The sequence below is a fragment of the Neofelis nebulosa genome, chromosome 15 (genome assembly GCF_028018385.1).
Source record: "Neofelis nebulosa isolate mNeoNeb1 chromosome 15, mNeoNeb1.pri, whole genome shotgun sequence".
In the NCBI taxonomy this organism is placed as follows: Eukaryota; Metazoa; Chordata; class Mammalia; order Carnivora; family Felidae; genus Neofelis; species Neofelis nebulosa.
Genome location: NC_080796.1, coordinates 33,387,825 through 33,414,500, shown reverse-complemented (window position 1 = coordinate 33,414,500; position 26,676 = coordinate 33,387,825). Strand labels below are relative to the sequence as shown.

General features: G+C 46.4%; 1 long non-coding RNA gene and 1 pseudogene across 1 annotated transcript in view; one reads left to right on the top strand and one right to left on the bottom strand.

Moving 5' to 3' along the window:
- Positions 1–530: 530 nt before the first annotated feature.
- Positions 531–26,676, top strand: part of LOC131495478 (uncharacterized) — a 34,810-nt gene continuing 8,664 nt past the window's right edge. The window contains exons 1-7 of the long non-coding RNA XR_009253975.1: positions 531–1,513; positions 7,955–8,122; positions 14,134–15,405; positions 15,668–16,268; positions 16,657–16,784; positions 18,252–18,452; positions 19,873–19,963. This is a non-coding gene — a long non-coding RNA (uncharacterized LOC131495478). The remainder of the gene's footprint in view (positions 1,514–7,954; positions 8,123–14,133; positions 15,406–15,667; positions 16,269–16,656; positions 16,785–18,251; positions 18,453–19,872; positions 19,964–26,676) is intronic.
- On the bottom strand, positions 8,472–8,572 carry LOC131496656 (U6 spliceosomal RNA; annotated as a pseudogene).

Sequence of the window (26,676 nt, the reverse complement as noted above, 5' to 3'; positions counted from 1 at the left end):
AATTGTCATTTCCACTAGAAATGTAAGTTTCATGTAGGCAGTCAATTTTGGTTTTTTGTTGCAATTTTTTATTTAAATTCTAGTTAATTAACATATAGTGTAATATTAGTTTCAGAAGTAGAATTTACATATAACTTACATATAATACCCAGTGCTTGTCACAAGTGCCCTCTTTAATATTTATCACCCATTTAGCCCATCCCCCATGCACCTCCCTTCTGACAACCCTCAGTTTGTTCTCTATAGTTAAGAGTCTGTTTTATGGTTTGTCTCTCTTGTTTTTTACCACACTATGTTCACCTGTTTCATTTCTTAAATATCACAAATGAGTAAAATCATATGGTATTTGTCTTTCTCTGACTGACTTATTTCACTTAGCATAGTACACTCCAGCTCCATCCATGTCATTGTAAATGGCAAGATTTCATTCTTCTTGATGGCTGAGTAAGACTCCATTGTGTGTGTGTGTATGTATATATATATATACATACATGTATATATATATATATATATATATATATATATATATATATATACCACATCTTATTTATTCATTCATCAGTCAATGGACAGTTGGACTCTTTCCATGGTTTGGCTATTGTTGATAATGCTGCTATAAACATCATGGTGCATGTGTCCCTTCAAATCAGTATTTTTGTATTCTTTGGATAAATACCTAGTAGTGCAATTGCCAGGTCATAGGGTAGTTCTATTTTCAACTTTTTGAGGAACCTCTGTACTGTTTTCCAGAGTGGCTATACCAGTTTGCATTCCTACCAACAGTTTAAGAGGGCTCCCCTTTCTCTGCATCCTTGCCAACAGCTGTTGTTTCCTGTGTTGTTAATGTTAGCCATTCTGACAGGTGTGAGGTGGTATCTCATCATGGTTTTGATTTGTATTTCCTTGAAGATGAGTGATATTGAGCATTTTTCATGTGCCTGTTAGCCATCTGTAGGTCTTCTTTGGAAAAATGTCTGTTTGTGTCTTCTGCCCATTTCTTAACTGGATTATTTGCTTTTTGGGTGTTCACTGCCTTTCTTAGTCTTTCTCTTGGGGGAGTTATTATTAGTTATTTTGATCTCTGTCATGCTCATCCCCCCAAACTAGTGGTTTTACAGTTACTTCCTCTTGGTCTTCATAGCCCCCAGCTTAGAACCAGATTTCCTAGTGTCCGGTCGGGTGTCAATGCTGTCATAATGTGGGAGTGCTGCTGATCCTGTCACTGGGCCAGGGAACCAGTTCTTCTTCATGTGGGGCTAAGAAGTTTGGTGTAAGTCTCAGCTCTGGAAGCAGTTATGCATTTTATGCCCCTGGTTCTTGGGTGTGGGATCCCCATACGGTCCCTGGTTTGGGGACACCTCCTCATGTGGTATTCCCCATCTCACCATAACAGAAAAGCTCCTCACCACCTCTGCCTGCTTCTTGTCCTGGAGACTCATGATCCCACAGCATCATCCAGCTTACAGTGCCATGGACCTGCTGTTCTGATCTTTGGAGATGTGCATCTTTTTGAGTAAGGCTTTGACTTTAAATTTTTTGTATTTTATCTGTTATTGTTAAGTGTTTGGAGCACAGGGGGCCTCAAGGTGTGAATCTATAGTACCATTGTCCCTGCAAGTCTTTGAATTACTGCTCGCTTTGACTTCCCATTAAATCTACAATAACATCAGGCCTGCAGGGTTTACTCTTGAAAGTAAGGAAGCTGAAGTTGGAGGGTGCATTAAAGCTCATCTCACTCCACGTCATGTCACAGAGGAGGAAACTGAGACCCAGTGACTTGCTTTTGGCCACACACTTTCTTAGTAGCAGAGCCAGGAAGGTAAATCTGACTCTACTCCCTGGGGTATTGAACATCTGTCCCTGAATATGATTTCTCTCACATGGAATGGCTTTCCTGCTTTACTGCTTTGTCTGAGCCTCATAGTTTAAGGGCCTTCCAGTGCTCTGTGGTCTCTTCCTCTTCCCAGGGCAGATGGCACTTAAGAGGGAGGGAAAGGATCAGCTCTAATAATTACTGAAGGCTTGCCTTGTAATGGTTCTGCCTGTGGGGTTTTCGCAGTTAATAGTTGGGTAAAAGCTCACATTTTTATGTACGCTACTGCCCTCTTGTGGCCGCAATGGGCATTAAATGTATAGTCAGGAACAGCAAGTAAAATCGCCCGAGGACCAGTCTGTCTTGAACATATTAATGTTCTCATAGTCATAACTTCCCTGCCCTGTGTAGAAATATCAATCCAAGTCCTATTTATTTGGTACTTTAATGCCAAATATATAAGATATATATACATATTCTCAGAAGCTGTAATCGACCTCCATGGCATATAATATTCTCCAAATGAGGCTGACCATCTAGGCAGCACCGTTCAATAGAAATATAATGTAAGCCACACAGTAATTTAAAATTTTCTAGTAGGCTCATTTTTAATAAAGTAAAAGACATGTTTAATTCACTTTAATGATGTATTAATATAGCCAAAATATTATTGATGAGGGAGCATAAGGTAAGCTAATACACTGCAAATGCTACCCCCCCCTCCCACCATTGGATAAGTATGATATTCATTCCTCAGGCACTCCTGGCTGTTCAAGAACAAAGGAAGGGGGGGGCGCCTGGGTGGCGCAGTCGGTTAAGTGTCCGACTTCAGCCAGGTCACGATCTCGCGGTCCGTGAGTTCGAGCCCCGCGTCAGGCTCTGGGCTGACGGCTCGGAGCCTGGAGCCTGTTTCCGATTCTGTGTCTCTCTCTCTCTCTGCCCCTCCCCCGTTCATGCTCTGTCTCTCTCTGTCCCAAAAATAAATAAAAAATGTTGAAAAAAAAAAAATTTAAAAAAAAAAAAGAAAAAGAACAAAGGAAGGGGAAAAACCAATGGTTAACTGATAGAGATCACAGTCACACAGGACAAGAGTCTCTATCAGTTTACAAATGTCTTAGTAAATTACAAGAAAAAGGCAATCTTAACAGTGGCCTAATCTCCAAAAACCTATAGACTTAGTTTCCTGGAGCCCCAACATCACCCTCCCCTCCACAGTGATGTGGGGAACAAAGGCGAGAAGAAAATGGTAGGTAAAATTAAATTTCCTTATAACCTGCAGCCCATTGACAAATACTGGAGGTACACAGAGTATCCCATTTCTCTAGGAACCCCCTACTGTCTTAATGTTAGTGACTTACCAGAAAGAAAACAACCGCTGGACTATAGCCAAGCCCCAGGTATCTTATGGGTCCTCTTTAGCATGTGAAAGTTCTTCTGGAGGCCTCTCTTTTGCCTTTACCTCCCCCAGCTCCATAGTATATAACCAGGCACTCTTCACAACCCTAGTGCAGCTCTTTCGGCCCATGGGTCCTGTCCCTATCCATGGTTTAATAAAATCACCTTTTGGCCCCAAAGATGTCTCAAGAATTCTTTCTTGGCTGTCAGCTCTGGACCCCCACCGCTCTGAAACCCCATCAATGATCATTTCAACATGTAATCAATATAAAAAGACATACATTTCTTTGTACTATGTTTTTGAAATCTGGTGTGAATTTTACAATGACATCCCACCTCAGTTCAGACCAGCCACAATGCAGGTGCTCAATAGCCCCATGTGACTAGTGGCCACTGAACTGGACAGCAAAGGTCTGGGGAATGGTTTCCAAACTATGTCACTCTGTCTGTCCCTGTTATTGCACTGATGTTTGTAGTTTCCCAAGGAACATTTTCACCAATCTGCAGCAAAATGAGAAAAATGTGAATCATATATTTTAATATATAAGGTGAATGTAATGCCTGTCTTGTGGGAGGGAATGCATGGAGATTCTCCTTCTGACTTTGTCGGTGTTAATATGTTGGTCTTAGCAGATGACAGATTATTGATCAAGTGTTCTTATTTTGCAAATAAAACATTTGCCATTCTCTCCAGCACCCCACGCTTTATGTGCACATTTTACTGGTGGTGTGTGTGCATTAAATCCTGGGAGCCAGCAGGCCAGGTGGCTTTTTCTTCTGGCTTAGACAACTGATGGCCACAAATGGAACTATGCTTGTGTGGGGAGACTACTGGGCACGGCTCACCACGTCATTGCTACACCTTTCTGTCTGCCTCACAGAAGCATCAGGAAATGCAAGCGAGTGAGAGTGCAGCCAATAGAGGGGGTAGCCATGGATTTACTCTAAAAACCACAACTCCAAGAGTAATCGTTAGCAAAACCCATTTTTTAGCAATCCTTAGTCACAAGTTACTACTCGACTGAGCCTACAGACTTTGTTGCCACACACCTGCAAGATGGCATATTGCAATTTCATGTGGTTGGTTTTCAATGCAGAGCCATGGAAGCTGATGGAATCCTGAAAGAGAAGCCACTGTTTTATCGGCAAAGTCTTTAATATTCCCCCGAGCTTTACATCAGACAGTGTCTGAAGGGGTGCTGGGTAGGTTTGTCTCATCGTGTACGGCTAGGGAATGGCAGTAACCAGGGCTTTCCCCTCTGTACACACGGGAGGCGTGTCTATCTGTAGTATATAGCTCCAGATTGCAGTCTGGCCTCTCCACCTGCTCTTCTCTGAATGGTGACCCCCGTGGCTCCCCTATCTGCCTTGCATGTCCGGGCAGGTCAACAGCCCTATCCCGGGCTTTGAGGCTGATCTTCAAGGTGCCCTTAAAATATGCCTTCTGGCCACCTTGCTTATAAATGCAAGCCTTTAGCTCTCTCGTGTAGCAGTCACTAGGGTGCTTACTAGCAGTCATGTTTCTTTCTGACATATAACCTTTGTGCTCGGGTTGTAAGATGGAAAATAACCCTAGCAAACTGAAATTTTGTAAATCAAACAGTTTTGATTGCTGTGGGAGCTCACTATTTAGGAAATCCTATGGCAAATTCTTTTGTAAATGGAGACATCGGACTTTTGTCTGTTTTAAAAATTCAAGTTTTAATACATTATCTTGCCTGAGGGGGGTGATTGCACTTGTATTTATTAAAAAGATGCAAAGAAAAGATAGAGTCTCTGGTGCTCGCCCTCCGTATTTAAGTATTTAAATAGTGGTGTGTAATCACAATTATCCAGCGGTGTGTAATCACAATTATCCAGCTCGCAAGCGAGCAATTACCCGAAGTATTAATGAAAGGACCCTAGTCAAAAACTGTGCCCAAGGGAAGCTTTTTCCTGCAAGTCAGGGTTAATGGCCCAGCCATTGTTTTAATGGATTTTCAATGAGGTGTGAGGATGACAGGCCAATGAGGGTAAAGTTTTATGATACTGCTAAACAAGCACAATTAGCGACTTGCCATTAGTATCCTGACCTTTCTGTTTATATTTCTTTGCAACCCTGAGTGTTTACTTATTAATTGCTGTTTAACACAATTCAGAGAGCCTTTGTGAACTCAGTACAGGTGCCCCATCTTTGGCTGCTTTTGTGGGGAGGGTATTTCTAAAGCCCCTTCCCCAAACAAGTTTCAGTGGCAAGCCTGACATTATGGACTCTGTTTCTGCTCTCCACAATCTCTGTCCAGGCTCTCTGGCCCTCGAGATGCCTAGCCCCCATAGCCTTGTCTTCTGGAGTCAGACCCCCCCGGCCTGGGAGGTGTGTAAGTTGGTGACTACAAACTCCGCCTCAGTGAGATCACCTGTGTTTGTTTTCCGGCCTCCACTACCCCTGAGTCTTGGCAAAGCCATTCAGTCTTTCTATAGGATCAGTGCCTAGCACCTGTGAGGGGTCCAGCCTGCTCTGTCTTCTCTCATTTTGAACACACGTGCCTGAGCCTAGACCCTGGGCTTAGACCTGCCTTGACTTCACCCCTAATACTTCTGGGGACTCAAATTTTGTTCCTGACCTCTGTTTCTCTGGCTGAATCCCCTCTCTCAGAAAGGCTATCTACACTCATTTTTTCTTGTTTTGAAAATTTGTCTCTATCAAGGGGTTGGTAAAGTATGGTCTGTGAGCCATGTATGGCTCACTGCCTGTTTCTGTAAATAAAGTTTTATTGCAACACAACCATGCTCATTTATTTACATATTGTCTTTGGCTGCTTTCCTGCTACAACAGCGACTGAATAGTTGTGACAAAGGACTTATGGCCCCCTACCCTAAAACATTCACTATCAGGCCCTTTACTGAAAAAGCTTACTGTTCCTCGTCTGTATGGTTGAATTAAGTCCTGTAAAAAAGATATGTTGAACTCTCCAATACCTCAGAAAGTGGTCTTATTTGGAAATAGGGTCTTTACAGAGGTAACCAAGTTAAACTGAGGTCATTAGGGTGAGCCCTACTTCAATATGACTGTTGCCCTTATAAAAAAGGAAATTTGGACACAGTATATTTAAAACTTTCTTTTTAATGTTTATTCACCTTTGAGAGAGAGAGAGAGCATGAGCCAGGGAGGGGCAGAGAGAGAAGGAGACACAGAATCCGAAGCAGGCTCCAGGCTCCGAGCTGTCAGCACAGAGCCTGACGCGGGGCTTGAACCCATGAACCACGAGATCATTACTTGAGCCGAAATCGGACCTCAACCGACTGAGCCACCCAGGTGCCCCTGGACACAGACTGTATTAATTATATTTTCTTATTTTCTGGATTCTTGATGCTCTGACATCTGAAGCTTCAGTGACTGGGGTGAAGGTGCCCTCCCATGATTGGCCAATTCCCAGAGATAGCAAAGGACTTACACAGAGACCTGCCTTGCAAACTAAGCATTCCAGAGCCCACACTTCACCTCCTCCATCTGGCTCTCACATCCCAGGAGGCAATATTCCTAGTCACCTTGAGGCCAAGAACTAGCTATCTAGAGACCATCCCCACGGCCCAGAGCTTGCCGAAATTATTCTAACTGTCCAATCCTAAGCCTCCTCAGCTTGCTCACCTTGCCTTCCTCCTCCCTTCCCACGAAAACCGTAATGAGTACTCTTTTTTTAAATCTTCTTTATCTATTTTGAGAGAGAGAGAACAAGCGGGGGGAGGAGCAGAGACAGGGAGAGACTGAATCCCAAGCAGGCTCTTCGTTGTCAGTGCAGAGCCCCATGTGGGGCTTCAACTCATGAAATGTGAGATCACACCCTGAGCCAGAATCAAGAGTTGGGCGCTCAACCGACTGAGCCACCCAGGTGCCCCACAAACCGTGTTTCCAATGGCAATCATCCCCTGATCTGTTGGCTCACCATACTCGAATAAAACCAAAATCCCAGGTGCATTTTATCTGCACGCCCCCCCCCCCACCTTTTTTTAAAGTCGTCTCCATACTAGGTGTGGGCTCGAACTCACAACCCTGAGATCAAGACCTGAGCTGAGATCAAGGTGGAATGCTTAACTGAGTCACCCAGACGCCTCCCCAGGTGCATTTTAGAAATGGACGGACACACCTGGAGGGAAAATAATGTGAAGACATAGGGAAGAGCCATGTGAACATGGAACATTGGGGTGATGTAGTTACAAGCCAAAGAATACCTGGGGCCACCAGAAGATGAGAAAGGCATGGGGCAGTTCCTTCCCTAGCACCTTCAGGGGGAGCAGGACTCTGCCAACACCTTGATTTTAGCCTTCCAGACTCTAGAACCAGAGACAATAAATGTCCGTTGTTTTAAGTCGTTCAGTTTGTGGTACTTTGTTATGCTGGCCTAGGCCGCTAATATACCACCTGACAAACGATTTTGTTTTGTTTTCTTTATTCTGTCTTGTTCTTTTACATAAAACATCTCTATGGTGTCCTACTATCCTTTCATGCGCGTTACTGCATCTGGGTATCATGAGGTGGTCAGGTCAGCGGGTTAACCCAGGACTGAGGCTCAATGACCTCAGGGGACCATACAAGGTCACCCCACAGGCAGCAAGTGCGGACAGAACTGGTCTTTAGTCTCATTATGTGCTTTCCTTACATTATTTTAGGCCCCACCCCCACAATTAACCTGAGGACCAGGTGCCGAGCAATTATGCTAGTAATCAGATAGCTATGAACTTAGAAAGGATACTTTCTTCTCGCCTCAGCCTCGCTTTCCGGTCTCTCCTTGGCTTGTAAAGGCAGAACTACATTAGGACGTCAGACACCTGCAGCGTTGTACTTTCAGGTGCAGTACAGGGGACGTACAAGCCTGCGCCCACTGCGGAAGTTCTCCAAAGGACGATGCTGACCTTACCAGCGTGTGGCAAAACAAGGTAAAAGAGCCCTAAAGTCCCCTTCTGTGGCCCCCGTGGGTTGTGGTGGGGGTCCGAGGAGTGGAGAATGGAGAGGGGGCTGGGGCTGCTCCAGTGTGCAACACTGTTGTGAAAGCTGGGGCTGATTCTGGTCAAGGCTTGGTCTGGATGCTGTGGGTTCCCCTGACCTCTGATGCTGTGTGCCCATCCATCACCTGGGATTCTTTTTATTTTTTTAATTTCATTAAAAAAATTTCTCTCTAGCAAAATATCACAATTTCATCATTCAGTGTGGCATGTCGTGTTTTGACTCCTATTGTTTCCTCTGAGTTAATCTGCAAAGGGTAGCAGTTTGCTGGGGGAACGACGCAAATATATGGAAGCTTCACGAATTTGCACGAATTGTATGGGGCCAGGCTAATCTTCTCTGTATTGTTCCAATTTTAGCATATGGGCTGCCAAAGTGAGCACTAATTTCATTTCATTTTATTTTTTTCAGCATGTTAAGTGTACTCTTTAATCCCCATCCCCAGTCCCCGCCCCCATCTCCCCTCTGGTAACCAACAGTGTTCTCTATTAAGAGTCTGTTTCCTGGTTTGCTTTTTTCCCCTTTGCTTGTTTATTTTGTTTTTTTTTTGTTTGTTTTTTTTGTTTTTTTTTTTCAACGTTTTTTATTTATTTTTGGGACAGAGAGAGACAGAGCATGAACGGGGGAGGGGCAGAGAGAGAGGGAGACACAGAATCGGAAACAGGCTCCAGGCTCCGAGCCATCGGCCCAGAGCCTGACGCGGGGCTCGAACTCACGGACCGCGAGATCGTGACCTGGCTGAAGTCGGACGCTCAACCGACTGCGCCACCCAGGCGCCCCTGTTTATTTTGTTTTTTAAATTCCACATATGAGTGAAATCATATGGTATTTGTCTTTCTCTGACTGACTTCACTCAGCATTATACTCTTTAGCTCCATCCATGTTGTTGCAAATGGCAAGATTTCATTTATTTTAATAGCTGAATAATATTCCATTGACTATATACCATATCTTTATCCATTCTTTAGTTGGTGGACACTTGGGCTACTTCCATAGTTTGGCTATTGTAAACAACGCTGCTGTAAACACAGGGGTGCAGGTATCCCTTTGAGTTAGTGTGTTTGTATTTTTTGGGTAAACACCCAGTAGTTTGATTCCTGGATCATAGGGTAGCTCTATTTTTAATTTTTTGAAGAAACTCCATATTGTGTTCCACAGTGGCTGCACCAACTTTCATTCCCACCAACAGTGCAAGAGTGTTGTTCCCTTTTCTCCACATCCTCACCAACACTTGTTTCTTGTGTTTTTGTTTAGCCATTCTGTCAGGTGTGAGGTGATATCTCATTAGAGTTTTGATTTGCATTTTCCTGATGACAGTGATGTGTGGGGAATAAGCTTAGGAATTCCCTGAGTTAACAAGGCACATAGGAATGAATAGGAAGCCTCAGGATGAAAGCATAAGAATCGTTTATCAAGATCTAGGTCGTCAGGGCAGACGCACCCCTCACCTCCCCACTCCTCCAGCCCCTTAGTATAATAGCAGAAAGCTGCTTTCACAGGAGGAAAGGACCAAAATAGGTAAACGAGTAAATGGGCTATAGACCACAGGAGGGAGAAGTTGCCCAGAACAGAGCTAATTAGCAAAAGAAAGGTGCCTTGTTGACCCTGAGGTAGCAGGAACTATCAAGTCTATCCCCTAGGCAAGCTAAGATAAACAGATGAGGTGCCTCCTGCCTTCCATAAACAACCATATCCTTGCTGCCTGGATTTTGTTTTGTACTGACCCAAACCCCTAACACCCCATATCTTCAAAATCCCCTTTCTCCCACTCACATGAGTTAATGTTCACGGTTTCATTGTCTCTTTCTGCACGTCCATCACATTTGTAAGCCTTCTGATCCTAATAAAAACTGAGCAAGGACACTTACTCAGGGCTCTTGTCTCCTCCAGGACATTAGCCTCTCTCGCATTTTAATCCTGCCTCCCCTCTCTTGCTGGACAAGAGAGAACTCCAGACCCAGAGTCTACGACGATGTTGAACATCTTTTCATGTGTCTGTTGGCTATCTGTATGTCTTCTTTTGAGAAATGTCTGTTCATATCTTCTGCCCATTTTTTAATTGGATTATTTATTTGTTTTGTTCTTTTTTTGGTGTTGAGTTGTATCAGTTCTTTGTATGCTTTGGATACTAACCTTTTATTGAATATGCCAGTATCCTCTCCCAAGCAGGAGGTTGCCTTTTAGTTTTGTTGATTGTTTCCTTTGCTGCACAGAAGCTTTTTGTCTTGATGAAGTCCCAATACTTTATTTTTGTTTTTATTTCCCTTGACTCAGGAGACATGTCTAGAAAAATGTTGCTTTGGCTGATGTCAGGGAAATTACTGCCTATGTACTCTTCAAGGATTTTTATGGTTTTGGTATCACATTTAGGTCTTTGATCCATTTTGAGTTTATTTTGGTGTATGGTGTAAGAAAGTGGCTCAGTTTCATTCTTTTGTATGGAGCTGTCCAGTTTTCCCATCACCATTTGTTGAAGAGACTGTCTTTTTCCAATTGTATATTCATTCCTCATTTGCCAAAGATTAGTTGACTATATAATTTTGGGGTTTATTTCTGGGTTTTCTGTTCTATTCATTTGATCTATTTGTCTTTTTTTATGCCAGTACCATACTGTTTTAATTATTATTGCTTTGTAATATAACTTGAAATCTGGAATTGTGATACGTTCAGTTTTGTTTTCAAGATTGCTTTGGCTATTTTGAGGTCTTTTGTGGCTCTATACAAATGTTAGGATCATTTGTTCTAGTTCTGTGAAAAATGGTATTGGTATTTTGATAGGGATTACATTAAATCTGTAGATTGCTTTGGGCAGTATGGACATTTTAACAATATTAGTTCTTTGCATCTATGAACATGGAATGTCTTTCCATTTCTCTGAGTCGTATTGAGTTTCTTTCATCAGTGTTTTGTGGTTTTCAGACATCTCTTTGGTTAAGTTTATTCCTAGGTATTTTGTCGTTTTTGGTACAATTGTAAATGGAACTGTTTTCTTAATTTCACTTGCTGCTGCTTCATTACTCATGTATAGACCTGCAACAGATTTCTGTACACTGATTTGTATCCTGAGACTTTGCTGTATTCATTTATCAGTTCTAGTAGTTTTTTGGTGGAGCCTTTAGGGTTTCTTATATATAATATGTCGTCTGCAAATAATGAGAATTTGACTTCTTCCTTACCAGTTTGGATGCTTTTTTTTTTTTTTTTTTTTTTTTTTTTTTTTAATGTTGTCTGATTGCTGTGGCTAGGACTTCCAGTACTATGTTGAATAAAAGTGGTGAAAATGGACATCCTTTCTTTTTCCTGACCTTAGGGGAAAAGCTCTCAGTTTTTCAACATTGGGTATGATGTTGGCTGTGGGTTTTTCATAAAAGCCTTTATTACATTGAGGTATGTTCCCTCTAGACCTGCTTTGCAGAGAGTTTTTATCATGAATGGATGGTGTACTTTGTTGAGTGCTTTTTCTGCATTTATTGAAATGATCATATGGTTTTTATCATTTCTCTTATTGATGTGACATTATCATGTTGATTGTTTTGTGAATACTAAACCACCCTTGCATCCTGGGAATAATCCCACTTGATTGTGGTGTATGGTTTTTAAAAATATATTGTTGGATTCAGTTTGCTAATATTTTGTTGAGGATTTTTGCATCTATATTCATGAGAGATATTGGCCTGTAGTTCTCTTTTTTTTGTGACGTGTCTTTATCTGTTTTTGGTATCAGGCTGATACTCACCTCACAGAATGTATTTGGAAGTCTTCCTTCCTCTTGTATTTTTTTGAATAGTTTGAGAAGAATGGTTATTAACTCTTCTTTAAATGTTTGATAGAATTTGCCCGTGAGGCCAGCAGGTCCTGGGCTTTTGTTTGTTGGGAGTTTTTTTGATTACTGATTCAATTTCATTGCTGATGATTAGTCTGTTCAAATTTTCTTTTTCTTCCTGCTTTAGTTTTGGTAGGTTATATGTTTCTGGGAACTTATACATTTCTTGTAAGTTGTTCAATTTGTTGGCATGCAGGTTACAATTCTGTTATAATTGTTTTATTTCTATGGTATTGGTTGTTATCTCTCTTTTTTTTATTAGTAATTTTGTTTATTTGGGTCCTCTCTCTTTCTCTCTCTCTCATCGATTTTGTTGATGTTTTCAAAGAAACAGATCCTGATTTCACTGATCTGTTCTATTGGTTTTTTTAGTTTCTGTATCGTTTATTTCTGTTCTAGTCTTTATTATTTACTTCTTTCTCCTGGTTTTGGGTTTTGTTTGTTGTTCTTTTTCTAGCTTCTTTAGGTGTAAGGTTAGGTGGTTTGATATTTGTCTTGCTTCTTGAGGTATGCCTGCATTGCCCCCGCTGCTTTCATTTCGCTTCACCCTTTTGTTCTCCTGCCATTGCCTCCTCACCTTCCAAGCTTGGCTTGGGATGTGAGCAACCTTCCCAACAGCCCCAGAAAGAGCTGGCTACTCCCCCACTCTTCTGCCCCAGCCCCTGGTACACAGAGTTCTGTTAGCACATATCACACTGCATTATAATGACCTGTTTACAGGTGTACCTCCCTTACTAGACAGCCCAAGGAAAGGGATCCTGTTTTTACATTTACATTAATATCATGTTTTACATTTAAATGTCTCTTCCCTTGCATAGCAGAACTTGGTTATTACCAGCTATCCCAATTCTTGATGAATAAATGATTCAACCAGTTAGCCAAACTAGAATTCCTCTGAAGTTCATTAGTCTTTGCTAATGGCTTCCCTCCCCGTCTAAACCAATTATGACTCTTGGATAGCCACAAAATTGTCACAGGTGTTAAAAGTTAAAAGAGATTCTTGCATCCATGATCTCTGTTTCTTCCTTGTGCAGTTGTTACAAAGATTCTTCTACATCAAGAACATTTTGTAAAGTTATGCCAAGATTCTGGGGACCACAAATTGGGGATGCCATTCCATTTGGGATATTATCTTCATTTTATAGATGAGAACATTGAGTGTCTGCAGGTCAGGTCTCAAGGCCAGTCAGGGATGATGATGGCATTGGGGGCTGGCCCTTCTGGCTCTATAGCTCTTATCATCACACAGGGCTGGGCTGGGGTGAGGTCCATGACCTCGGCCTCTTTTGCTGGCAAACATTGTTCAGAATATGACTCAGCATATGATTCCTCTGTGTGTGTGCACGTGTGTGTATGTGCGCGAGGGAGAGAAGTAGCAAAGGCTCAGCGAACTTCCTCTCCTTTGTGCACTGAGTGTGGAAAGTGCTCACTGCCACTGGGTGTTGCTAGCTGAGGCGGAGGAGGATAGAAAATAAGAAAATCAGAGTGTGTCCAGCGTGAGAGGAGAAGCAGGGGGTGAAAGATGAGAAGGAAAAGTACAGAAGAGGCCTAGGGACACCCATCTATACCCCTGCATCCCTCTCTTGCCTCCACATTCCCCCTGAAACAAGCTGAAGGACGTGGCACTGTCCTGGCTGCTGTGACAATGGTTCTAAGCCTGCCCAGCCTGGTTCAGCCTTAGCAGGAAGAAGCAGGTGTAAGCCCGGGCCTGCAGCTACCTGGGGCTGTGGGAAAGCCTGGGGTGAAGGGGTACCACTTGGTCAGGAGTCCCCGAAGCTGGGGTTGGGGAGAGGCTCAGGAGGGTGGGTAGGAGGCCTCTATTACAGACCCAGCAGCGGACAGATGTCAATGCAAAAGGGCTGAGGAGCAGTTCTGCCCTTCCTGCCTGCGGTAGGCTGAATAATGGTCCCCAAAGATGCCCACGTCCTAACCCCCGGAACCTGTGAAGGTTACCGCACATGGCAAAGGAGACTTTACAGATGGCATTTAGTTAAGAATCTCGAGATGGGGAGATTAGCCTGGAGGATCCAGGTGGGCCCCTAAGTAGCTGCAAGGTTCTCGAAGCACATGGTGGGGCAGAAGCAGCTTCCTTCATCTGATGCAAATGTACTGAACACCTAGTACATGAGGCGGCTCTGGGGGCCTGGGATGCAGCAGTGAAAACACAACACAAGGTTCCTGCCCTTGTGGTGTTCATAGTCCAGTGGAGGAAGACCGGCAGACAAGAGGCAAGTACCTGTATATCAGAGGTTGGTAAGTGCTGGGGAGACAATTAGCAAGGCGAGGGCGAGGGAAGTGCTGGGGAGGGGATAAGGTGGTCAGGGAAGGCCTGAGAAGATTCGGTTTGAGCCACAGAGATCTCTGAAGGAAGTAGAACATTCCAGGCAGGAAGAATATCAGGACACAGGCTTGGGGCAGGACACTTGCCGGACACTTTCCAGGACAGCAAGGAGCCCAGTGAGGCTGGCGTGGGCTGAGTGGTGGGGCAGTGATAGGAGGTGAGTGTGTGCGGAGGCAGAGGGTGGATGGCGTGGGGCCTCATGGACTTTAGGCCACTTGCCAAGGGAGCCCTGGGAGGGTTTTGAGAGGAGGAGTGAACTGGTCTGAGTGTTAAAAGGATCTCTCTAGGAGACCCGAGATACCCCCTTTATCTGTTTGGCAGCTGCACCTGCTAAACTGTAGTCCCTCAGCTAAATCAGGGGAAAGACAAAGAAACCAGTCTTTGTGGTTCCATCCTTGGTCCTCTTACCACACTTCTCATTAGTGGAACCACCTGTCTGTGCATGGCATATGCATGGTCCTCTCCCCTCTTCTTTTGCAGGGCGGTTCCCTGCCCACCTCCTACCTCATCAGGCATTTACACTTTAGTGAGATCAAGGATGTGTATCTCATTACTGTCTCCAAGGTTATGAGTTGAATTGTGGCACCCAAAAGATATATTGAAGGCCTAATTTTCCAGTACCTCAGAATGTGACCTTATTTGGAAATAAAGTCATTGCAGATGTAATTTAGTTCAGATAAGGTCATACTAGAGTAGGGAGCACTCTTGGTGCAATATGATTGGTGTCCTTGTAAGAGAGGGACGCCGAGGATTGCTGGAAACCCCTCACAGCTAGGAAGAGGCAAGGGAAGATCCTCCCCTAGAGAACTCAGAGGGAGTATGACCCTGCCAGCACCCTGATTTCAGACGTCCGGCCTCCGGAACTGTGAGAGAACAAATTTCTGTTGCTTTAAGCCACCCAGGTTGTGGCACTTAGTTATGGCAACCTGAGGAAGCCAATGCCAGGGATATTATCTCTTTTAGAGACTTTCTTCTAATTGCGATGCTCTGTTTTGGGGGCATCCTGGAGCTGCATGAGAATTCAGAAGGGCCTATTTCTCTCCATGGCCGGGGTATGCTTACTTCCGGGGAGTTGGGCAGCGGGGGAAGAGCCCAGCTGGACCTCCGCCCCACTGCTGGGTGGGGTTTGGCTGCAGACCCCGAGTGTGGGTTTGGGAAGAGGAAGATGTAGGGGTGTCAGTCCTGGGCTGTAGCAGAGAGGGCAGATGAGGGGGACCTAAAGCTTGAGGACATCAGATGCCCAAACCTTGCCTTTTATTTATCTGAAGATACAACTGTCCATAGCTTTTAATTATTGAGCCTTTCTCTGTGCAGGTCTGTTCACAGGTCAGGGACACAGAGTGATCAAAACAGAGTGCCCTTCAAACAAACACTTGCGTGCAAATATTCATTGCAACATCACTTAAAATAGTGGAAGTTACAAACGACCCAAATGTCCGTCAGCTGACCAATGGCTAAAGAAAACGTGGCATATCCATACATGGAGTAGTATCCAGCCATAAAAGAAACAGAATAGTGCTTTGAGCTACAACACGCATGGGCCTCGAAAACATTATGGTAAGTGAAAGAAGGCAGACACAAAAAGCCACATGTGGTATGATCCTATTTATATGAAATGGCCACAGTCCACGGAGACAGAAAGCACATTAGTGATTGCCAGGGGCTGTGTGTGGGAGGAACGGACAGTGACTGGTTCATGGGTCCGGAGTTTCCTTTCGAGGTGATGAGAATGTTCTGAAACTCGGTGGTGGTGATGGTTGTACAATCTTGTAAAAGTATGAAATGTCATGGAATTGTACACCTTAAATGGTAGATTTTATGTTATTTTACCACACGTATACATGAAACCCAGAGTTCCTGCCCCTGCATTCAAGTGAGAGGAGACAGATGATTAACAAATAAATATATATTTAAGGTAAGTGCTGTGAAGACAAAGCAGACAGGCTAAGGTACAGAGAGTGACAGGGAGGTGCTATTTTAGCCAGCGGTTGGCCTTTCTGAGCAGGATGCCGGTGGGAAAGCTGAGGAAATGGCCAAGAGGAGACCCTTCAGCCCATGGAAGCAGCAAGGGCAAAGACCCTGAGGCAGAATCAGGCCAAGGGTATTGGGAACCGAGCTGCAGAAAGAGGGGCATGCAGGTGATGAGATAAGGGGAGAAGAGGCGGGAGGCCGGAGTGGGGGGTTGGGGGGCTGGAAGGGCCTGTTGTCCGGAGTGCCCCGGGACCCTGAGGAACCCAGGCAGGATAGTGAAAGGAGCAAGTGTAGACGCCAGGAGGCTGTTGCATGGGCATTCATGTCTGCAGAATGAACAGGCCCAGGAGACTGTAAGGCTTGCTTTGGATGTCAAGCAATCTAGTGAGAGCTCTACCAGGGGCATCTCCTGTCTGGGTGACCATGCAGCACAATCTCGACTAAGGTGATATATAACCGGGTGAGGAGTTTTTGCTTTCTGAGTGCATTGCCTAGGTGTGTTTTTCATTCAGGTTCATATTGAGCAACATACTGCATTTCACATAGTGGGTCTCCTGCCATCCCCCTGCCTGGGGCTCCCTGACCCCATCACCCTGCTTTCTCCTTCCCCGTTGCACTTATCACTGCCCCACATGGGTATATATGTAGCTGTCATGGTTAATTTCCATGTCAGCTTGGCTTGGCTGTTGTACCTAGTTATTCAATCAAACACTAACCTACTGCTGTTGTGAAGGCATTTTAAGCATGTGGGAACATGTACAATCTGTTAACTTTAAGGAAGGAGATGCTCATTCTAGCTTGGGTGGGCCTCATCTAATCAGTTGAAAGGTCTTAACTGCAAAACTGAAATTTCCCAGTGGAAGAAGAAATTCTGCCTCAAGACTGCAGCCTCAGCACCAGCCTGAGTTTCCAGCCTGCCAGCCTACCCTACAGATTTCACTTGCCAGTCCCCACAATCACATGAACCAATTCCTTGAAATAAACCTCTCTATACCCATACGTATACATGCACACATACGTATTTCCTACTGGTTCCATTTGTCTGGAGAACCCTGACCGATGTGTTATCTCACTGTTTACCACCCCCCTCCCTCCAGATGCAAGTGCAAGGACTTGCCTGTTTTCTTCCTAGCTGTGTCCCCCAGAACAGTGCATGGCAGTAGGTCAGTTGTTAGTGTCTAATGGGTAGTTCTTCGTAATTCTTGTTTATTTGTGTGGTTGTTGGATCCGTTTGAAAATCAACAGAGAAAGAAAAAAAAAAGAGGGGGGAAGAAAAGAGGCACATGAGTCTTATCTGAGCTGGGGATTTCCTTGTGGGGCCCAGGGCTGTGGGTCCTGCTGTTGAGTGGGTGTCTGTTTGCCGCTGAGGAAAAGGTGCACCTGGGAAGAGAGGTTGCAAATTTAAACTCAAGTTCAGATTCTCCTAGCAACGGTGCACGCCCTCCGGCTGCTGGCTGGGGTAACCCAAGCACCAAACACAGTGCAGCTGGGGCAGGTCCTGTTGCTAGGAGAACAATGACTCCTGCTCCGATCAGAGGGGCGAACAGAGTGGGTGTTGCCCTTTGTTTCCCAAGTAATTGTTTTAAAGCAAGGTGTGCCAGGAGCCAGCTGTGGGGGAATGAGGAACAAGGCTTGAGCCCTGATTTTTGTTTTTTTGTTTGTTTAGGAACTAGTGGTTAGTGTAAAGCCTCTTGTTTGAGAATATATCCCGAATGGGTTTGCAATTAGGGATAGAATCTGTAGGAGCTGAGGAAGCAACCAATTCCCCATACTGTTTGGTTCTCAGCCTCCACAGGCCATCTGCGTCAGAGCAACAAGTGTGGGATTGGGGGTGGGGTGGAGGAATGAAAAGGATCAAGCTGGCTTTGGTTGGGGCGGGGAGGGATTTGGGTTTCCAGATTTTGTGTTTATTTAAATACATTCACAGACCATCCTAATCTCAATCCTGTACGGTGCGGTGAGGTCGGGGCATGGGAGAAGAGGAGGAGGGGGGCCATGTTTCCTTCATGATCTCCTTTTACATGTGTTCCCTCCAACTGGTCACCACCTGTGTCACCACTTGCACTTTGCAAAAGAGGAAGCTGATGCAGAAGGCGTGAGAAGTCTGAGGAAGAGACAAAGCTGAGAGGTGGGTCCAGCTCTGTCCCATTCCCAAACCACCTTCTTTCTCCTCGGCTGCCGAGGTGCAATGGGTCATCATCTGATGTAGGCTTGGAGGGGGACACCTGGGGCCCTGTTTTGGGGCTATTTTCTGAGAGCATGTCCTTCAGAAAATACATTCAAGTTCCCTTCTAGAGAAGCCTCTGCTTCAGGAGTAGGTCACACAGTAGGCTGTGTTCATCAAACTGATTTTATTTTCCTCTTGGACATTTGGAAAGACTATTCCTGAGCTTCCAGGGCAGTAAGGTGGTGTTATGGGACTGAGCTTCTGGCCAACCCTAGAGGCTAAACAGACACACACCCCTGCCCAGCACGGTCCTAAAGTCTGTATTCCTAAAACTTCCGTGTGCTTTCTTCCCACATTCTGGGTGGGTGCAGAGGACCCGGTGGGACCCCAAGGCCCAGGAAGATGGTGGAGCCACTAGGAAGGAGCCTGGTTTTACTCATGAAGCAGAATATCCCTCCCCCTGACATATAGGATTATGAATGAAAAACCAGCCTGTGTTGTATTGAGCCCTTGGCTTGGGAGACTGTATGTTACAGCAGTCAGGCTATGGTGATTCCTATATAGCGCATAGGAGGGTGTGGGATGACGCCATTTTTTTTTTTTTTTAATTTTTTTTTTCCAGCCATTTTTTTTTTTAATTTTTTTTTTCAACGTTTTTTATTTATTTTTGGGACAGAGAGAGACAGAGCATGAACGGGGGAGGGGCAGAGAGAGAGGGAGACACAGAATCGGAAACAGGCTCCAGGCTCCGAGCCCTCAGCCCAGAGCCTGACGCGGGGCTCGAACTCACGGACCGCGAGATCGTGACCTGGCTGAAGTCGGCCGCTTACCGACTGCGCCACCCAGGCGCCCCTGGATGACGCCATTTTTGTTGAGGTCACCTGGCTGGCTCGGTAGGAAGAGCATGTGAGTCTTGATCTCAGAGTTGTGAGTTTGAGCCCCATGTTGGGTATGCAGATTACTTAAAAATAAAATCTTTAAAAAAATCATTTTTGTTGGAGGAGGGGAGAGCGTGATATTTGGCAGAGGTGTTTTCATAAGTAGGTGGGGAGGGGCTTCCTGCTGGCAGAGGGCTCTGGTTTAATTAGCCACCCTAGACTGGGAAGAGGGAGCCAGTATGTGTGAGCGTGCACGTGTGTGTGTGTGTGTGTGTGTGTGTGTGTGTGTGTATTGAAGTAAGCACCTTCTGATGAGGCCCTTTCTGAACTAAAGAAAATAATTATAATAATAGTTAACAGTAATAATAATAGCACCTAAAGGTAATAATTATAATAAAAGTTAATCTTGTATCACATACTTTTCCAAGTGCTTTACATGGATTATTTTGTTTAATCTTCATCCTAATGAAGTAGGAACTATTAATGTCATCCCCATTTTATAGGTGAGGAAACTGAGGCCAACAGAGATGCAGAACTTTCCCAGTGTCACGAGAATGTAAGTGGCGGAGCCAGGACTGGACGACTGGAGGAAAGGTATGCTGGCGATCGAGCCGGCCGTCTGTCTTTCTAGGATGTGCTCTAACCCTTCTTGAGGGTGAGGAATTCTTCCCCACCTCATTGTCTAGAACAAAGGCGGAAGTAATTTGGGAGGCTTAGGTGTCCCAGGTTGGTAAGGAAGCCATGCCATTTATCTTGTCTGAGATGATGCCCTCTGGAATGTTTCCAGGAATGTTTGGCAAGGGGGCTCTGGGGTGAGGGGAGCAGGACAGCTGGGGAGGGGAGGGGCCGGCATGTGTTCATTGCAGGTTTAAAGAGAGGGTGTTGGCTAGACCCACACTCAGGCAGAGGGAGGCCGAGGGAGCCGAAGGCGCTGGACACGGACTCCTCGGAGCCCAATACTTCCCAGGATGCTCCAGGTCGTCTGCAGAGCAGGCTCTCAGTAGGAGGACCCCTGGCTGTCCTTTCTGCGCAGTGTCCTAGGAAGGACAGGTCCAGCAGGCAGAAAACACAACGGGCACATCTTTATAGCTTATACGAGAGGTGCTCAGAGTTTGTTGACTGCACGTCACAAATACTTGTAAAAGGCCTTCCGTGCGCCAGGAGATGTACTAGATGCTGGGGATGCCACAGTGAGCAAAACGACACGGCCCTTGCCTTCACGAGGCCTTCAGTCTGGATTCCAGATGCTGAATGTGGTGCTGGAGGGTGAGCCGGAGGTCATAGGCACCACAGAGGTGGGCTGCGGTGGGGAGGGGGCTCAGAGGAGGAGAGTCTGGAATCCTCTCCAACACCAAGCCCTGCCATCTGACTGGGGAGGCTCTGTTTCCCTGCAAGTGTTTTCAGACAGCTGGAGACTGTGGGTAGCTGTAGTCTGTCTTTAAGCACTGATAAGTGCATTTCAGAGGTGGGTGAGGCAGAGGGAAGGGGGCCTCAGTGGGCTGGCTTCCCCGAGAGGGAGCCACAAGGGGAGCTCTTGACTGGGAATGTGGATAATTCTTTTTTAGGACCAGCAGAAACTATGCCCAAAACAGGCCCTTTCCATATTTAATGTCACTTTGGGATCTCCATTAGATTTGCTTAGGCATTCCGATGGACCCGAAGTCTTGCATTAAACTAGGAAAAACATTATCACTGGTTGGTCTGGAGCCCAGAGATAGGATTTGCTGTCTGGGGCACTGCACGGAGGCAGCCTCCCTCAGCCACGGACTCTAGCGCTTTCTTGAGCAGGAACATTCCATGGTGTAAGGTTTTCTCTTTGACTGATGTGTTCAGAGAGGGAGCAGCCCAGCTGGGCTTGCGGCTGTGTCCCCCGTTAATTTAAGCCAGCTCAGGAATGCAGAATCTCCCTCATTTTCATGTTCCCTGTAAGCTCTGGGACTCCCACACACTCTACATGTTAAGTTTAGCACGACCTGTATAACTCACAGGTGAGTGGGCCAACTTCTGAAAATATCCCTTCTGCTCTCCTCTCTCCTGAGCTCCAGCCCTCTGTTCCTGGCTGCTTTCCGGATGTCCCGCCACACTTCAAAATCAGCGTGTCCTTCCTTCACTCAACCATCATTTATAAAGAGTCTTCTCTGGACCAGGGCCTGCTAGGGGCAGGAGATAGAGTCAAAGAAGGGATGCCCCCGCTATGGTGTGGACAGTCTGTTTAACTGGTCACCTGCTTCCTCCACTAGACCCAGCATGCCATGTGAGCAGGAGCCGCACTCACTCCCCAGTGTGTTCTCAGGCACTAGAACATAATAGGTGCCCAATAAACATTGTTGCCTCCATGTTAAATAAACACCTGTCCTCAAAAGGCTTCGGGGTGATGGGAAAACAGAGCAGTGAACGAGCAATTGTGGTTCACGCAGCACCAGTGTTAGGGAGGAGGTAAGCAAGAGGGGATTTAGCTAAGCCCTTGAAGTGGGGCTCAGGGGTGGCTTCCTGGAGGAGGCAGTGCTTGAGCTGAGACTGGAAGTGGAAGCGAGAGACACTCTGGATATTGATGGAAAGCCATGCCGGCATGGACTGGAGGCGGGTCCTGGGGCAGTGGTAGGAGGTGAGGTAGAGAGGCCCAGGGGCAGGTGGCCAAGCTTACGTTTGGCGAACCAGCCCCACCTTCCCTGACCTCCTGTTTTTGGTGGAGGGCACCCCTGTCGTCCTGGAGACCCTTCTGGCAACCCTCCACAGTCTGTCTTCTCTCTTCTTTCGGGTTCTAGTCCTCTGGGTTCTGTGCTTGCCCTCCCCACTGGTGCCCCTGCTCTGGTTCCACTGCCCCACCCTTACCTTCTGCTTGTCTGGGTCACCATACAGGCCACCTGACTGGTCCTCCTGCCCTTGTCTTGTCTGGCTCCAATCTATCCCATACACTTCTGCCAGATTCTTCTTTCTAGAGCTCAGTCCTGACCACAGCCCTCTTTGCTCAGTAGCTTTCAGTGGCTCCAGGTGCCTTACTAAATTAGGGGGAAATGTCTTATCCCAGCATTTCAGGACTCCAGCCTGTAGCATCTACCTAACTTTCCAGAATCTTCTTCCATTGTTCACATTCATGCAGCCAGCACCAAACTGGACTCTTGACGCTTCTTCAACCACAGCCAAGTGCCTTCTGCCTGGAATGCCTATTCCCATGTCCCCAAATGTCTGTGGGGTCCTATATACCTTTCGAGGCCAATCTTAAACTCTGCTCTCTCTGTGAGGCCTTTCCCAACCTTCTGATATTCTAGCTCTTACCTTGAATTGTAGCACAGTCTAACTCTAACTTACCTGCTGAACTGCTTCTTCCGGAGCATGGGGTATTATTACTAAAGGTATTGGCAGTAGGAGGGGGCTAATAATGTGTTATGGCCAGAGGACCCAGGCAGACCTAAAAACCCAGCAAGCACTGCCCACAGAGTCTCAGATGGTGACCTAGAGTAAGAGGAGTGAAGAAAGAGGAGTCACACTTGATAGCACACCCCACTTGGCAAACTGGGATGAGCCTGGGGGCCTTGTTCTCTCCAAATTTCTCCTCTTTCTGTGCTCTGGCCAGTCACATAGAAGAACAAGGGAGAGAGCCTGGGCCACGGAACTGTACCGACTGAATGGAAGGGAGGGCCAGGCCAGCCACTCCCCAGTCCACTGGCAAATATGGGCCAATCACTGCCCTTGTATATGACTGGTCAGATGAGCATTGCCTCTCCTTAGGACAGAATGACAGTGGAGGCGTGTAGGGAGGGAGTTCCTGAGAGAGCATCTCGTCTTGCCTAGGAAGTCTCCCAATACCCAGCACAGCACTGAACACCGGGTGCAAGTGATGGGGACTTGTTGAATTAATGAGAAACGAGTACTGCCAGCATGAGCTGGGGGATGGTTTGGGTCTGTCCCTGCTTCAGGGTCCAGACCTGGGACCTCTGGACAGGGTGGAAACTGACCTCAGAGGGAGCCCTCTCCCTGCCTCCATGCAAGTACACACATACACATACAGCAATACTCAACAAATGCTGACGACCCACTGGGCTTGGAGGCTTCAGGGGCAATGTCTATCAAGGTTCACATCCAAAGATTCTGGAAGATTCTCTGTAAAATCATCAAGAAGAAAGAGATGTTGCACGGCAGCATATGAGCTAAGGGGAAGAGAAGCCTGAGAAGCAGACTCAATCAGGACAAAATCCCTGGGAAGTGGAAACACACGGGCTGTGAGGACAATGAGTGTGACCTCTCTGGTTAGGGAGAGAGGACAAGAGGGGAAGGGAGAAGGGAACCAGTAGGACCTGCATAGGGTCCCTGTAGCAAAGGGGACTTTTAAGAGGTGTCTTTACCAGAGGAACTGAAATGCCAAACTCATGTGTGCCCTGACAGGTGCTGGGCTTCTGGCCAGCCTGCCCGAATCCTCTCTCCTAAAGCAGATCTTCTTACCCTGCCCGTAGTACAGAGGCTGTGGATAAATGTGGTTGGCTCACTGCTACATTTTGGGGTGGAGTCTGGGGCCAGGCTGCTTCTGATTTCTCTCCCTGACTCTGATGTCAACTCTTATCCTGCCTAGAGGTTCCAGGTGCTGGACTCTGAAGTGGGGACAGCTTTGTTTCTGTGACACTGAACCAATGGTCAGGAGGCCTGGATTCCACCTCTGAGATCAGAATGGGACCAGCGGGTAGATTTGTTCTTATACAGGGGATATGCCTCTGCAGGTAGACTAGGGAAGGTGTTCCTGCAATCTGGATAGCCACCGCTGCCAGGGACATCACTGGCCAAGGTCAGGTCCCGTGATTCTGCGATTCTACCTTTGAAGTGGTTCTGAGTAGGATCCTAGACAACTCTTTTGGCTTCTCCTTCATCTTCCAAATGTTTTAGGGGATCATAATGCCTATTCCACTGGTTTCCTAAAGAGCAAGCTGCCTTCTACTTCTATATAGTTAAATCATCAAGACATTCTTGATCATTTAAATTTCCCATATGGAACCTTGCAATTTTGGATCTCAACTCTGTGTTCCTTTCTTTCCCCTCCAAAAAGAAATGTCTCATGTGAGGAGTTTTTAATCGTCAGGACTTGAGGGACCTTAAGCAAGTGTATTTGTAAAAGCCTGTCGTCACATGGTTACTTACTAAAGTCCTATGGATCAGACACTTTGGTGATGGTTTTGTCCTTCCAAATGCTTTCCTCAGCATTCTGTCCTTTGCGTGTCACACACGCCACGTGGGGGGAGTTAGGAGGTGTTTATTTTGATCATCCTTTTTCTCAGGTGTGGAAATACAGGCACAGGCTGGTGGAATGGAGGTGGGAGGAGCTGGGATAGGAATCTGGACTCTCCAAGCTCCACTGATCTGGAGGGAAGCTGCTCCTGGCCTCAGCGCCACGACAGCCCTCTATCTTGGTCTCCTCACCAGCCCAGGGCCCAGGGGAGGCAGAGATGTCAGGGAGCCTCAGTTTCCAGCCAAGTATTCTCTGGTGGGAGGAGAAGCCTGAGGTAGGGTGGGGGGATGTGAAAGCGCCCCTGCAGACAGCCCTGCCAAGGGATCACTGCTTTCCCGACCGAATTAATTACTTCCTGTGATCTAGAACCTACCACTAGGCTTTTTGGTGCTATTCTTTCCACCCGCCCTGTTTCCCTTTCTTTTGCATTCTTTCCCTTTGCCTCTGCAGAGGCTTCCTCTGGACCTCCAGGCTCTGCAGACCTGCTCTGCCGTCGATTCTGCAATTCGCCACTGGGTGGCGCAGCTGGCCGCGGTGTGTGGGCTCGGGTCGCAGCTCAAAGCTCCAGGCGCACGTCCCGCCTACTGCCAGCCCAGGCCCGCAGCAGGTAGTGGAGCTCCTGGGGGCGCTGGGGAGGGGAGGTGAAGCGAAGGGAGCATTTTTTGGAACCTGGGGGGGGGGGGCAGCTCCCGGTCTGTGGGGGGGCCTGGTGGGGCAGAACAAGGCTCGGGTTCGCTTAAAGAGAGACAAAGAGAAGTGGTTGGCTTGGGATATTGGGAGGTGGGGCAGGGTAGGGTAGGGAGGGGTGAGAAGGAAGAGGCTCAACTCTCCCCCCCCCCCCCCCCCCCCCCGGGGGTTTCTCCCCTCTCTGGAATAGAATGGGCTGGAAAATTGCATTTGAACAGAGAAAACATCTTTGCCTATTGGAGGAGCGACCTGGAGGTGGGGTTGGGGGAGGCGGGGAGGGAAGGGAGTAGTGGAGGGGGGTGACTTCCCTATCTGTTTAACAAACACACAGCACTCACTATGTGCCAGACACTTCACATACACTCCAACATTTTCTTTTCTCTACCTTACTGTATTGTAAAAACACATATATATCACATATAAGGTATAAAATATGTTAATTGACTGTGTATGTTATTGGTGAAGTTTCCAGTCAACAGTAGGTTATTAGTAGTTAAGTTTGGGGGGAGTCAGAAGTTATATGTGGATTTCAACTGCATGGGGGTTGATGCCTGAACCCTTTGTGTTGTTCAAGGATCAACTGGATTGAAAATGCCTCACTGGCTGGGAAACTTTGTTAGCTAATCACAAATGGTGCTTGACCTTGGGCTGGTTGCTTATCCTTTATAGTTGTTCTGAGAACCAAATGAGCCCATTCATGTAAACAGCTTAGAACAGTGAGTGCTCAGCAAACGTTGATGAGATACAAACTCTTTTTAAAAAAATTTTTTTTAACATTTATTTATTTTTGAGAGAGAGAGAGAGAGAGAGAGAGAGAGAGAGAGAGTGAGTTGGGGAGGGGCAGAGAGAGACAGAGGGAGACACAGAATCCAAAGCAGGCTCCAGGCTCTGAGCTGTCAGCACAGAGCCTAACGTGGGGCTTCAACCCACAAACTGCGAGATCATGTCCTGATCTGAAGTCAGACACTGAACCAACTGAACCCCCCAGGCGACCGGGTACAAACTGTTCATAGCAGCCTGGACAAGGGGGAAACATAGCTCATCATTCATTCCAGGTCCACCATTCCTTGTCTGCCTTTCTGGTGTCCAAAAAGCTCTGAAAGCCCAAAGCTTTTCTATTTGTTTGCAAAACTGACTTAGTGGCAAAACCTAACCTGAGCTTATGCTGACCTGCTTGTAGTCTTTATATATCCCACTCAGTGTCAGTGTTCACTTCACTGCAAGGGCGCCTGGGCGGCTCAGTTAGTTGAGCCTCCGACTTCGGCTCAGGTCGTGATCTCACGGTTTGTGAGTTCGAGCCCGTCGTAGGGCTTTATGCTGATAGTGTGGAGCCTGCTTGGGATTCTGTCTCCCTCTCTCTCTGTCTCTCTCCCGCTCTCTCTCTTTCTCTCTCTCTCTCTAAATA